This window comes from Rattus norvegicus, chromosome 5 (assembly GCF_036323735.1).
Source record: "Rattus norvegicus strain BN/NHsdMcwi chromosome 5, GRCr8, whole genome shotgun sequence".
In the NCBI taxonomy this organism is placed as follows: domain Eukaryota; kingdom Metazoa; phylum Chordata; class Mammalia; order Rodentia; family Muridae; genus Rattus; species Rattus norvegicus.
This window is the reverse complement of record NC_086023.1, coordinates 87,005,147-87,018,127: the sequence shown is the minus strand read 5'-3', so window position 1 is coordinate 87,018,127 and position 12,981 is coordinate 87,005,147.

Below are 12,981 nucleotides of genomic sequence, written 5' to 3'. Positions count from 1 at the left end.
AAACATGGTTTTATTTTTGCATGCTTCATATTCTACCCATTCACCATGCAGGCTGAAATTCTGGATTTATTCTCTATCTAATGTGGAAGGTACACATGTGTCCTTTCTCCATCTCAAGGGATGTACCTTCTTAACAGAGCAACGAGCACCAAACTTGTTCAGACTCTAAGGTATTAAAAGCATCACAGGGCTTATTGATCTCTGGATCCCATTCAAGTATTACAGATGTGCATGACAGAGTTCTTGAGATGTTGCTTCTCTAAATCCCTGCTGCAGGTCTAAAGCTATGATCTCCACGTGGTTAAATGAAACAAAGGCCACTCTGGAATTGAGGACCAGTTTATAATTCTGGTGTGTACACTGGAGTCATTCATTTTCTTCCAGTTAACACTTCCCAAAATGGAGCTCTCAAAAAGATAAATAAGAAGCCATTGTTCTTATGTTGCAATTTTTCCCTTAAGAATCAAGACTCAGATCCATTTGCTGGTCAAGTTACATGGATACAGCTCTATGCAGAGGTGTGCTGGCTCTGTGCACTGAGCCAATTACATTAGAGGCAGACCTGAGCCAAGTGGGAGAAAGCATGTGGCTTAGGAACTGGCACTATGCACCACTCTGTTATTTTTTAGCCATAAGCAAGTCTCGAATCACTCATTTTGCTTCTCTTGACTTCATCATTGGAAGCACAATTTCTTACCACCAAATAGAATGAGTTCAGTATTTCTGAATGCATATAATGTTACAGCCATAACATGAAGTTCTAGAAAAATGATAGACACCTAACAATGACTGTCATACCACAGGATTTATATTTGTGTTGGGACAACCTTTTACAAAATAGAAGACTGAGCAGAGAAATGAAGAAATTAATGATGTGCCATTCCAAAGAATAATTGTACCAAATCCAAAGAGGCTGATACTGTACAGCAAGCTATTCAAGTAAAGCAAAAAATAAATAAATAGAAAGGAATAAAGAAAAAAAGAAAGAAAGAAAGGAAGAAAGAAAGAAAGAGGAAGAAAACAAACTTTACATAAAAGCTTGACACAGAAAAGAGCAAAGAAATGACGTTAAAAAACCCATTCTCACAATGTATGTTATAATTTTCAAGATAATTATATTCTCATTTTAAATATATAATTTTGAAAATGTTTACATATAAGTAATAAACTGTGAACATAATACTTGGAAACTCTCCTAGCAACTGCCCACATCCTACAAACCTCTTTGCAATGAGTCACTCTCCTACTTTCTTGTCTTATTTTGTCATGTATTTTTATCAAGCCTCTACAGGATTGGATACATTTTCTCCCACTAAAGCCCTGTAAGGCAGTAGTCTTCTGCTACATATTTGCTGGTAGCCATGGACTACCCCATGTATCCTCTCTGTTTGGGGGCTTCCTCTCTGGGAGCTCTGAGATGTCTGGGTGAGCTGATACTGTTATTCTTTGGTGTTGTGTTTGCCTTCAGTTCCTTCAAGCCTTCCCTTAACTCTTACATAGGAGTTACCAACCTCCATCCAATGGTTGGCTGTAAATATCTACATCTGTCTCAGTCAGCTACTGGTAGAGTCTCTCAGAGGACTGTCATGCTAGGCTCCTGTCTGCATGTACAACATTGCATCATTCACAGTGTCATAGTTTGGTGCCTGCCAATGGGATGAATCCCAGGTTGGGCCAGTCCCTGAATGGCATTTTTTTTAAATCTATGTCGATGTCTGTCCCTGCAATTCTTTTAGATAGTAAGAATTCTGGGTCAAAAAATTTGAAGGTAGGTTTTAATGTTCTAGTGCAGGCTTTGTGTGGCAAGCCACATCTTTTGTGTGTTTGTGGATTTATATTTTCCATACTATAAATCACAGACATGTTATAATCAGAATGTTATAATCCATTCTTCAGCTTTGGCAATCTTAACATCTTTTTGTCTGTGATGTCCCCTGGATCTTGGAGGGCATGGTGTTAATATCCTATTTAGGGATAAGCGCTAAACAGTCACTAGTTTTCTAGTATTTTGACCTGTTATGATTCTGTTTGTTAACTGTTGCCTATTGCTAGCTACATATCCTTAATGAGTTCCACTTCAGGCCAATGAAATAAATCATCAGCTATCAGTTACTGTCCAGATATGCAGCACTCAGTATATTATTTTATAATTTTATGTCAGTGACAGTATTCTGAGATATTCAAATTCCATGAAATGAATATGATACTAAAATTCAATTTAAAATTAATTAAAACAGCATTTGCAGCTAATACAGTATTTAGAAGGGAAGTGCTTAAGTGCAATTGTGTCTTAGCTTTCTATGTACTTTTTTCTGGCTTTATGGATTTAGATGTATTTTTTTTTTGAAGTCTGCACTCTAGGTTTCCTTATCTCAGAAGGAGACTGAATCTCAGAAGGATTTTGCTGGGACTTAATGATATACGTAAAAGTCAAGATAACATCCAAGGGGTCAGAGTTGGTGTTATGCAATTGTAGCTTCAGCCTTCCATGAGACTGAAGCAGAAGAATCCCATAAGTTCATAAAAATGGAGTAATTCTAGGCAACAGAGTGGGACCCTGTATCCAAAACTAAATAGAAGGAAATAAAAAGAAAACAAGGGGAAAAGACTGATTCTGTACTAACAATTGTATTTATCAACAGAACATATGATTACTTTAAAAGAATATACAGTCACAACTCACTGAGTAATTACTATCATCTATCTATCATCTATCAATCATCTATTTACCTGTCTGTCATTTGTTTATCATTTACTTATCTATCATCAGTTTATCTATTTTATGTCAATGATTCTTGCTTAATACCAAGAATGCCTATAACCATAAGAGTCTATGCCCTTTAGTAAGGCAAATCTTTTCAGATTTTGAGTAATATATACTTTTGAGAATCAAACTGAAATCCAAGTGTTAGATTGTCCCTTCACCACCAAGCACCCATTAGGTATACACATTCTGCAAAGATTTTGAGAGACCACAACCCTTAAAACGTCCTTTGCCTTCTAGTAAAATAATTTTCCTCCCAGTTGGCTCTTTTCTGGTTTTGGGGGATTTTACCATCTGTTGAGTAGCTGGGCCCATTTTACTGTGGTGCGGGCTCCTTTTAACCTAGAACACAGATGGGATACTACACATGTTAGAAGAATCTCTATTATCTGACTCGGCCTACTTGTTTCAAAATTCTGAAATCTCTGGATTCTCTGGAGTCACGAAGTCAAAGAAGACACTTTATTGAAATGATATTGTGAACTAAATTGTTCAACAAATTCTTATTTAGTTGTTTTAATCCATTGCACAACATGTATCAATTTTAGTACATTAATAAGCTTATATATCCTTTAGTGCACACAATATAGGTGATTAATTATCTGCTTTCCTTAGAAGGTATGCAGGTAAATTAAATTACTTTTTATGATTATTAATATCATTTTACATTTAATTAACATGGATAATTCATAATCAATAAAAGCACCTACTTAGAAAATCAGTTCACACATCTATTCTTGAAAAGAATCATCAAAGTAAATCCATGAGTTTATGCTGTGGCAGTATTTATTCTTTGATCACAGATGAGAACAATGAGCCATAAACAAGGTAAATAGCCTGCACAGAACACACATCTTCTGAATGGCACAACTTTCAGCTGACATAATAGTTCTTTGCTCCTGACCGCTATCTGAACCACTGGGTTGCAGTCCTGCTCTATCTCTCTCTTAGATTGTGTTCTTTAATTTAAAATAGTAATTGTTGATGGTAAGTTTCATTATGGGTAACCCTTTTTTAATGACTGAAGAAATTATATTTTGGGCAGGTAAATTATTTCAACAGAAATTTACCCAGTAATACATGCAGGCTCAGAATCCAAACATCAAGGTCCTACTTTTAGAAATTTAGACACACACAGTCAGACAGACACATACACACAGAGCCACTGAAATTTTGCAGTGAAAATTTATATATCAAGAAAATGAAGACACAAGATGATCAAATAAAAAATGACATATTTACTGAACAATCAGCGATCAGGAAAAAAAATAACCCGAGTTCTGGTCAAAGTTCTGTTACCATCACTGTGTTACTAAACACAAGGCTGTATGTATGGCTATAGTTTTTCCCACACTGTACAGGTCATACACACTGTGCATTGATAATTGGTTCTCTAGTAATAAAGAGAAGACCTGAAGATAATTTCTTTTTCTTTTTCTTTCTTCCTTCCTTTCCTATCTTTGTGTGTTGTATGTGCCTACCTGTTCTTAAGTATTTGGGGGAAGCTGTGTATCAGTTAGGGTCTTATTGCTGACACCATGACCAATGTAAGTTTTATAAAGGACAACATTTAATTGGGGCTGACTTACAGGTTCAGAGGTTCAGTCCATTATCATCAAGGAGGGAGCATGGCAGCATCCAGACAGATATGGGGCAGGAGGAGCTAAGTTCTACATCTTCTCACAAAAGGAAGCCAGGAACAGCCTCATCATCCTAGGAGGAGCTAGAAGTAGGATCTCCAAGCCTGCCCCACAGTGACACACTTCCTCCAACAAGGCCACACCTTCTAATAGTGCCACTCCCTGGGACTAGAATATGCAAACCATCACATTTCACTCCGTGGACCAGAGATATGCAAACCACCAGACTGTGCTTGTCTAAGAAGATACATGTGGCAGAAAAAAGTTAATTTATGTATCTTCCTTCATTGAATTCCTTATTATCCTTGAAGACAAAGTTTGTTTATCAACTTTGTACTTACCCTTTCCATTTTGGTGTCTGACATGCCAGTCAAAGCCCTTAGAAAGCACTTGTCTTTGCTCCCACCTTTAGTACGTGACTAAGAGTTGCATGCAGCCGTGCCCGAATTTCACATGGGTATTGGCATCTAAATTCAGTTCTTTATGCCTGTGCAATACGCCCTCTCCAGATGGAGGATTTCCCTAGTCTTAGTAATTCTTTTCTTCTTTTTTTCTGCTCTATCACTGCTAACTATTTCTTCAGTTTTTTTTTTTTTCTTGTTGTTATTTTAGTTTGGTTTTGGTCCATTCTGGCTTTTTCATAATTGTTTTGTTTTTGATTTTTGTCTTACTTTTCATCCCAGGTTTCCAAATATTTTTCTATTAGGCCTAAGGTAGGAAGAAGGCATTCGTTAAATCATTTGGGGTTAGAAAGATTAGGGAGGCATACAGAAATGGCTTGAAGATAATCGCTTAATATTGTCTTGTTCAGATACTTTTGTTTATTTGTTTGTATGCTTGTTTTTGGTTTGACTTGTAATCTGTTGAGTTTTCTGGTCCTTCAGTTCCTCCCTGGATGTGAAAATGTTTACTTTAACATTTGAAATGGTATTATCTGAGATTTTGTGGTTTTCTCTTTATACAATAGGGAGGAAGGGATTCAGAAAAGCGAATGTTCTAGGTTGCCTCTATTAAAATTATTAAGACTCTGATCTAAAACAATTTAGAAAGAAAAAGGTTTACTTAATCTAATAGATGAGAGTTCATCATCAAGGTAATCAAAGGCAGAAACTTTAAACAAAAAGTACTGAGAAATGTGGATCACATGTTTACTTTCAGGATCACATTTATCTACCCTTGTGGGAAACCTAAGTTTCCATGCCTAAGTTGTAATTCTACACAGAGACAGCTGGGCTCTCCCAAATCAAGGGGCAATCAAAAAACTTTCCCCATTAGCTATGACCACAGGTCAATCTGGTAGAAGCAGTATATTAGCAAGATTTCCACTGAGTCAATGATCATATGGCATAGCACTGCATCTTGTCATACCTCTATCTCTTTCCTAAACATGATTCTTTTGAGAGCCTCTCCTTTTCTTTCCAGACATCAGGGTGTTGTATGAACAGAAATAGGTTCCTTGACTCTAATGAAAACACTTTGTTTAGAACTGACATACTTATGTTGTGCCTCTTACTTGTTATTAGAACACAGTTTGTGTCCAGTGAGTAACGGAAACATATATGTAAGATTCCCTCCAATATGCACCATTGCTGGAGTTGTATATCACAAGTGATCATACAATTGCTTCCTTCCTGATCTTCATAAAAATTTTTTTATTAAGTACTTCAGATGTTTTATTTTTATTTGGCTTATTTTCCCACTGGGTAGATACTCTTCTCATATATATATATATATATATATATATATATATATATATATATATGACTTAAAAGACAGACAGATGTTGGATTGGTTAACTAGTTATGCTGACTTCCATTTCCCTTTTCATTATGTATGCAAATGTATACCAGAGTGAATACATATTTAGATTTGTTCTTTGAATAATTCCTGGGATAGATTTCAGGGGTTTCTTTCACCCTATGCAAAGTCTAAAAGTAAACCCCAATCCTAAGGCTCTTTTTCTTCCAAAAGATTTTATCCTTTTTTCATATGGTGAGTAGGCTAGGATGAGTAACATTAAAAATTATATACTGCTTTTTTCTGGAAGAGTTTACATTATCCCTTCTCTTACCAGTGTTTTGTAATGATCATAAAATTGTTGCTAAGTGGAAATAAACACTTTATCTCCTAAATCCATAGTATCCTTTTAAGGATCAAGCATAAATATACACTGTTCCCCTGACAATTCTATACATATACCATATTTTTAGTAGGTTGATAATACATTGAAGGAAACAATCTAGTCATTTGCTACCTTATAGTCTTTATTCAAAACTACATTCAGCAATAGGGCTCAGTGTGTCAGTTGAGAAGACATTCAGTATTTTCACCTTTCTCAGCCCTTATGTCTACCTAACGTTACTGTTACCCAACACATGCTTCTCTAAGACTGAGTGGACTCATACTTGATTCTTTTATCAAGGAAGAAAAATTTAAAATGTTAGCAGGACAAGTTGAAGAAGCTTAGTGAACCATTACATATATTTGTACTCCTGTGAAATCACATGCTTAGAACAGAGTTGAGAGTCCAATTGTTGACAGTTGGCTTAATTCTGTTATCAATAAATGGTATGGGTTATTATTTATCCCAATTATCCCAACTCAGTCTTTTAATTGAGAGTAGTAATTGTGCCTGCCTCAGTAGGAATATTATATGGAAAAAAGACACATATATTGTTTATAATTAATTATTACTGTTTTTAATGCAGCATGGTAAGTTAAATGTTAGATAGTCTCACCGTTCTTTAGAAAGAATTGAATCTTAGACACATTTAGTAATAACTACGAATTGATAACTTTCTGGAAAGTAAGAGTACTGACAAATATAATCAGAATTACAAATACTCTCATGATTTATTGAGTTTTATCTATTGCAAGAGATATGTTAAGTGTTATCATTTCATTTTACATGCAACAGTAAACTGAAGCCATTTCTATTGTTGGCTAAATTTTCCCAGTCTTGACATCTTGTCTCAGTCAGATATGAAAACCTTGCCTAGATGAGACAACAATACAGTAGTGTAATTCAAATCTGGCTTGTGAGCTCCTCTTGATTCTGAGGCCTATGTGGTCTACTTCAGCTTTGCCTAGGTATCTCCCAAACTGAAAAACCATTTCTTGCATTAATAAAAAGAACCTCCAGAGATCTTGAATGTGGGAGAATCCAGGGTGTCTATGAATAAATACTGCTTTATTCTAGAAAAGTTCCTAGCAGTAGGGGATATGAAGTCTTAAGTAGTTACCTTATGTAGCCAAGCAGGACTTCGAGTGGAGGGATAAGGACAACAACCTCCCCACATATCCTTAGACCCAAAATTTGTCCTTACAAGAAGTGCAGAGAAAATGATGGAGCAGAAAGGGAGGGAATGGCCAACCAGTGACTGACTTGAGACCCATCTGATGGGTAAGACCCAATCTGTGACATTATTCATGATCTCTGTTTTGCCTGCTAACAGAAGCCTGGCATAACTGTTTTCTGAGAGGCTCTACCCAGAAGGCAGACCTAGGTCCCTGAATTTATGCAGCAGATGTGCAGCTTGGTCTTTATATAGGTCCCTCAACAACTGGAGTGGAGGTTGTCGCTGATTCTGTCACATGCCTGTGGATTCTGTTCCCTTAACTGGGCTGTCTGGTCTGGCCTCAGTGTCCTGCAGTGACTTGGTGTGCTGGGTGGGTTTGTGTGCAGTTGGGGACTAACCCTTCTCAGAGTAAAAGAGGAGGTAAGGGAGATGATGCTAGGTGAGCGAGAACTGGGAAGAAGGAGACTGTGATTGGGATATAAAGTAGATACAGAAATAAATAAATAAATAAATAAATAAATAAATAAATAAATAAATAAATAAATAAGGAAAAAATCAAAACAAAAAACAAATCAAAACAAAACAAAAGACAACAGAAAATGATAGTGTGAGCTGGCTAAACTGGTCACTGGTTAAAGACTGAATATAAACAGCATTTGAAAAGGAAACCTTCATAAGTAACATTTAGAGCCTCCTTGCAGATTCTCCCAGAGGATATATTAGAGAGATGACAACTTGCAGGCAACTTAAGGAAGGGTGAGATCAAATGCACTGGGCTCTGTGTGGTTTGGATGCACACTGAAAATTAAATACACCTTGGAAATGTTAATATATGCACACACATGTTCTTCTTTGTAGTGTGCTACTCATTTATCTAGTTTTCCCCATGTTAGTACAACCATGTGCACAGGTCTTAGAAGCATCTCCAGAGACCTGCCTTTCTCTGGCATTTTTTTTCTTTTTGCTCTGTATTTCTTCCCATCCAGCTCATGACTCCTGAATGTCATTTCACAGCTTGTGATGTCCAGAACCCAGGAGTGGGAGTGTGCACAGTGAATGAAGAATGAGAAAGAACTTTCTTTGGATTTTGAGACCATGCATGATTCAATTGTCATAGTGATGGTCAAAGCAATGGCATAATATTACTCCCTATCTGAAAGGCATCAGACGATTTTCTATGGTCTGTTCAATAATGTACAATTACTTCTTCAAGATGTCCAGTCTGCCCTCCCTGTACCTACCTTGCCATTATACCTTTCCCCATTCTCTGCTGTTACCTTGGCCTGGTTTTTATCTATACACAATTCAAATGAGATCTTACTTGCCTTCCTTTCCTTTGTAATTTTGCAGTGAAAACCAGTGACCCTAGGATGCTGGTTTATCTTGTACTTCATATTCATATACTCACAAATCCCTCCTGTATTAAATACATAGAACTGAAACAAAACAAAACAAACAAAAAGAAATGCACCTTATTCAATGATATTTTTATATTAACATTTCTGATAACATTCTTATATACATTTTTATTTACATTTTAAATTAAGATTCGGAGACTCAGATACATCTGGCATATGTTTATAGTCAACAATGAGGACCCAACAAAGGTAAGAGTAACTCTCTGGTTCCTCTCATTTGAACACTTATGCAATCAGCAGATAGCTATCATTTTACATTAGTTAATAGTATTTACCTGGCTTAGGGATTTTGTCATTAACTCCAGATTACAGGATAGAAAAGAAGAAAAAGAAAGAACACTATGTTTTAAGGAGACACAAATCTGCTTAACACTCTTGCTGAACTCTTAGCTGTACGACTTAAAACAAATTTCTGAATCTCTCTGCAAATCAATCTCTAAACACACTATTGTAAATAATACTGAGAATTTTTTCTTTTTCTTTTCTTTTCTTTTTAAATTACTTTTATTTTTATTGGATATTCAGGCTGACAAAGAAATACTGAGATATTGTAGAACAGAAGAAAAATATTTCACTTGCCTCCTTTTAAAATTTTAATTTATTCTTCACTTGTATACTATACAGGGCCATAATTTCAAACACTTACTTCTCCCTGTTCTCACACCCCACCACCTCAATACACATTCCTTCTTTATTTCCCTTCAGAAAATAACAGGCCTCCCAGGGACACCAACCCAACAATGCATAACAATTCACATTAAGCTTCATATCAAAGATGGGGTAGCCAACCCAATAGAAAACAAAAATGGTCCTAAGAGTGGAAGAGTTAGAGAAAATATTGAGGTAGCTGAGGGGGTTTGCAACATAGGAAGAACAACAAAATCGACGAACCAGGCACCCCAAAGCTCCTAGGGACTAAACCATCCACTAAAGAGTACACATGGAGCAATCCATGGCTCCAGCTGCATATGTAGCATGGGATGGCCTTGTTTGGCATAAATGGGAGGAGAGGCCCTTGGTCCTGTCAAGATCCAATGCTCCAGGTATGCCAGGGTGAGGAGGAGGGAGGGAGTCCTGGGTGGGTAGGGGAGAATCCCTTACAGAAGCAATGGGAGGGTGATGGAATAGCAAGTTTCAGAGGGAAAACCAGGAAAGAGGATAAAATTTGAAATGTAATTAAGAAAATATCCAATAACAGAAAAGAAAAAACAAAAAACAACAAAAAAAGAGAGAGACTTCTTTGCTAGTTGCCTACCTTTTAACTTAAGAACTGTGTATTTCTCCAAGATCTGAGAAACAGATCAGAAACAACGCCCAGTTAAAGATTCATCTGAAAAAGAAATGAAGATTTCACAATAAAGGCTTATTTAATTCTATAATTAATTTCTAATGAGAAACATGGCTACATTCATGAAGAGTGATTCCCTGTGCTTTTCAAACATCTTAGTTTGCTTTTGCCATTCAAGTAATGTTGTGGAGAGGTTTTGAAAGTGGAAATATTTTAAGTAAAGTATATGGCAAGAAAAGATAGGCAGTCAGGAAGGGTTCTCGTCAGGGGGAAGAAAAAAACCCCACATTTCCAGAAAGAGTTCATCATAGGAGAGAAATTTTACGATGTAGGCATTGGCACATCACTTGTGTTTAAAGGGTCCTGGGTCCAAAAGGAAGTATAAGCTATACTTAGTGGACCTCAATAAACAAGTAGGCAAACTGGAATCTCCATACACTGTAGGTCAATCACTGCCATGTCACCAAACTCCTCTGAGACAAAACATTAATTCTTTACACATAGCAAAGTAGAAAAAGGAAGACAATACCTATCTTAAGAAAGATAAATGTTACAAAATAAAAACAAAGTTCTATAAAATGACAACAGTCATAACATTCTAATTTTTGTGGCATGGGACTTTGGGTAAATGTTTTTTTCAGTCCTGGTTTGCCTTTCTTCTAGCCTCTCTTCCTTGCCTTATAGTTACCTCCATGAATAGGAAGTGAGGAGGTGCCTGTACTGTGTGTGTGTGTGTGTGTGTGTGTGTGTGTGTGTGTGTGTGTGTGTATACATACATACATACATATTAAAAGAAGGACATACAAATATCCATTATCAGCTTACCAAGATTTTCAGTGTAAGTCCTGAATCTATTAACAATGCTGTTTTTACCTTCATTGCCACTGACAATTTCTGGGCCACCCCCTACTCCAACACACACTTTTTCACACAACTGTTCCCATATTTAATCAAGGTAGCTCAGCCTTAAGAAATCATAGTCGATATGACTGAATACAACCTATTGGTCAGAACTTAAATACAGACATTCCAAGATAGCACTGGTGGCTCCCATTGAAATACCATTAATTTGCTCTCTTGATTACTTTTCTTTAGTATTTTATGTCTGAGAAACAAGGATATTCTTCAGGAATTTGATGGGTTCTTCTGTTCTTCCCTAAACTATTTTTATTCTCTGCTACTTCTATATGTCATGTACATTTGTATTATTAATAATGTAAATATATGCATATATTTCCTAATAGAGTTGTTCTTCAACTGGATTGCACAATAGAGCCACCTGGGAAGTTAACACACAACAAAACTATACCTTGGGCTTCACATTCAGTTTAGTTACTTAATTACAATGCAGTGTAATCTACACAGAGCTTAAAAAAAATGTCCCGGTGATGGTAATATATAATCCGGTTAAAGACCTACTCTTGGAAGCTAAAAATTTTTCATTTTTATATCTAATTCCTGTATCTCAAGAGTTCTACATTTCTTCTAAAACACAGCTAAAATGAAAACTAACTGGGAAAAAGTATCCTAACCACAAAATCAGACTCATAATGTAGTATACTTTTAAATTTCTAAATGAGAGAAGTCCATTGAAGAAAGTAATTTCCAAAAATGGTTGTAAAATGGTAAAGAACTGAGATAGATATTCAATAGTTAATAAAGTCACTACATCTGACTCAAAAAAAAAGAAAAGAAAAGAAAAACAAGTAAATATATGTAATTAGGGAGAGCCATACCTAAGTCTAGAGGAGTCTCAGATGCATTGCATTGTCAGTAGAGGAATCTGAAGACAGAAAATACAATGATAGAACATCAGAAATATCATCAAGATGGAAAAGAAGTTGCTATGGCAGTATTTTATAAAAGATGGCACTAAATTGACAAGAAAAACTAAGAAGATAAATTCAAAATTTCAGCCCAGTTTTCTAACTTCCATCAATTCATTCAAATCCATAAACACTGATCATTTTTGTTGATATCATTTATCAGAAACAATAATCATAAGATACTAAAAGAAGCTTGGGAAAATGTCTAAGAAAAGAATCCAAAATATGGGGTAACCCTTCGCAGTGATTTGTCAATAGTCAGACATGTTGAAGTCAGTATACATAAAATGTGATGATTACTAATAATTCTTCTTGTTGAGTAATGTAAGAAATATCTTAGCTGATGAGAAGTTCTTCCAATATCCCAGACTTCTAGATCTACTAATATAGATAAAAGACTATCTAGAAGGTAGGTACATGTTTTTAATATGTTAATATATAGATATTGAAAATCACCTACCAACTAGACAACATCAAGGCTAATAGTTTTATTTTTTAATAAACAGAAAAACTAAGCTTCATTTTGGAAGTAAATATATAGGTACTGATACAAATGTATATGCTGAACTGTCTTCTTTGTGACCCATATAATCACAGTAAAATCACCAAATTAGTGAATATTAGACATTTTCTCTAAGCCCTTAATTATTCTCAAATCCATATATAATCTGTATATAGGCTTGCCAACTGTTGCTAGGAGAGGCCATTAAGTTTGCGCTGATTAGATAAGAGTAATTTTCAATTAG